Raw genomic sequence first — 2,926 nt, forward strand, 5'->3', positions numbered from 1 at the left:
TGAATCATTGTTCTTATTGTTATATTTAACACAAGCCCAGGCACTGACCTCTCCCTCCTGGGTTATATAGGTCCCTGAGGCATCAAGGGTATTTTCCAGTCTGTGAGATAAAACTGGCCTTGAAGGAAGCCAATTATGTACAGCCAACACTTTCCTCTGACTCCTCCTCTCCAGCACTATGGTCTTTCTTCGCCTTTGGATCTCTCTGACCATGCCAACAACTTTCAAAGCAGCTCCTTCCCATGCCTCCCTGAGATTTTTTCCTGGCCACCCATTTTCTGCCTTTTCTGTCTTTCAGAATGGTGTCACAAGCCAGGAAGGTGATGGGCCAGCCCACCTCTCAAGTAGGTGTGTCTCTGGCACAGGGGGCATCACTTTGACAGCCCCAAAAGGGTAGGATCGAGGCCTCTGTGGACAGCTGGGAACACTCAGTGGGGTAGAAGTCTCTCCTACTGACCAAACCCCTCTTGTCAGTACCAATTTCTGCCATCCTTGTCTGTGACCTTGCATCTCCCCCTCTTCATTTCCTACAACCCCAAAATATCCCCACATCTCCACAAATCCTCTCCCTCCCCTCAATGCTGATTTCCACCCCAACAGCAACACCTTTGCTCCTTTTCCCCTTGTATTGAGATTTCAGCTCCTCATCCTCACCTCTGGAGACCTCCCCCATCCCCACAGCACACCATGCTGTGACTCTGAGACATCCCCATCGCTTCCCTCCGGCACTGATCTCCACTGGGATGTTTCCATAAGGTCATGGCAACATTCCTGACATCTCTGGGTGGAAGGCCATGTAAAAGGAAAGGCAGAAGAAAGGACAGAGAAAAAAAACTGGGGCTAAGGTAAAGCTTGGATGGTGATGAACTCCAAGAGAAAAGGGTGAAAGATACATTTCTTTTTGTTTCTGGTGCAGAAAATCTTCCTCCTGCTTGGGCACCTCTGTCCTTAAATAAGAACAACAGAAAAAGAAAAATAGAAATCATAGCATGTGACCTGTTTTATTGGACTGGATTAAGCGTGGGATTACAGGAGTGTTTAGAATGTTGAGCAGGGTTCCATTAAATTCTTCCTTGCTTGTTTTCTAGGAATGGGAGGGATTTGCAGGGGGTTATTCAGATTAAGAATCTGGTGGAATCCTTGCAGCCTTGGTCAGGACAGGAGGCAGAAAAAGGAAATAAACCCCAATGATGACCTGGTATTGTCAGTTGAGACAGAGCTTTCAATTTTTTAACAAGTTTTTCTTGTTAAATGCACTTCTTGCAGTTTCAAGAACAAAAATGATGTGCATGTGATCTGCAGGATTTTTGGTGGCTCCTCTCAAGTGGGGAGTAGATGTGAGGAAGAGAAAGAAATGAAGGGAGGGAGAAAGAAGAAGATTAAAGTATCAGGGCTCTGTAAGGGTGAACTGAGCAGATGGTTTCCTGCCATACCTGAAACTTCCACTCTGCAAAATCCCATTAAGTGCAAAGTTTAATGAAGTTCAGGATATCAAAAAGCAGCTGTTATTTAGAGCCTTGATCACCTGCCAAACATGGCTCCCCCAAACCCCAATGGATATTTCCAGCCCAAATCACATTTTCTTTCCCCCATGTCCTAGTCATGCTCCTCTTTCCTAAGAAGATGATCTCATTTGTAAAACAAAATGCACAGTGACCCTGCTACCATAGCTGGTGACCGGTCATGTTCCTGTGCAGGGATGTCTGGGACTAAACTAACCAAATTGGAAGCAGGACTCCTAGAGCCCAGGTATGGTGAACCCTTTGGATGAGTCCCTAGACATTACAAATTTATTTCTCATTTATATTTCTAAACTAATTATTAAAGAACCTATTCAGAACAGGCAGCAAGCAGCTGAGGGGCAGTGCCAGGTGTAGATGGAGCTCTGGTGGTAAGAGCTGGAGGCAAGAGGCCACTGCTGACCCTTTGCAAAACAAAAGGGCACAGGGACCTGTGGCACAGACAGGCACATGGACACTCCAAGACACAGCAGGAGCCAAGGACTCAGCAAGAAGAGCCCAGACTTTCCCACACACTCAGATAATAAGGGCACATAAGCCGAGGGCTTCCTTTCTTTGAGATTCCTTCTGGAGGCTCTCACCCCAAGCTGTCATTTTGTTCTTGTATGATTAAATTGTTTGAAGGGTCCAGATGTCTGAGACTGTGCTGTGGGAAACCAGGGGTTGAGCCAGTAAGGAAACCCAGTCTGAGTGTGGAGTGTGGAGCTGCCAAGGCTCAATCCCAGCTCTGGTGGTGGGGGTGTGACTGCCAGAGTGGCTCCTGGTTTCTTTATAATAATTAGAAATATTCTATAGTTCCAATGCACATTTCTAATGGAATTTATTTAATTTCTTTTGCACGAGTGGGCTATGGCATCATGCTGCTGAGGGGGCTTGGCATCATGCTGGACCTTTCTGATAAACTCTGCTTCAGGTGGTGAGAAAAGAGCCCAAAGCAATTAAAAACATGAAGAGCACCAAAAAACCAATGTTCATTTATTGATCTAGATGAATTGTATTTTAAAAACCATATGCCTTCATCACAAATATGGCTTATTGTCCCATTTCAAAATGAAAATAATGCAAAGGAAATAATTTCAATAATTCAGAACTGCCTGGAAATATCTGTATAAAGTGGCATCCATGCCGGACTGGAATTGTTATTTTTGTGCTGAGGAGTTTCAATTGTGCTGTCCACAGATGAGATTTTTTTTTCTTCTCTTTTATATCTTTTATGTCTTCTACATGGAGAAAAAAAAAAAAAGAAAAAAACTGGCTCTACACCCATGCAAATACTGGGAAAATCAAGCTCTTTTCCCTACACTATAGAGACTGTGTGTTAACTGTTACTGTGTTGAGGTTGTGAAGTAGTTCCAGAGAAGAGGGAAACTTGGAGCTTGATCCCCATGGATCAAGCTTCAGGCACT

Source organism: Molothrus ater, chromosome 2, assembly GCF_012460135.2.
Source record: "Molothrus ater isolate BHLD 08-10-18 breed brown headed cowbird chromosome 2, BPBGC_Mater_1.1, whole genome shotgun sequence".
In the NCBI taxonomy this organism is placed as follows: domain Eukaryota; kingdom Metazoa; phylum Chordata; class Aves; order Passeriformes; family Icteridae; genus Molothrus; species Molothrus ater.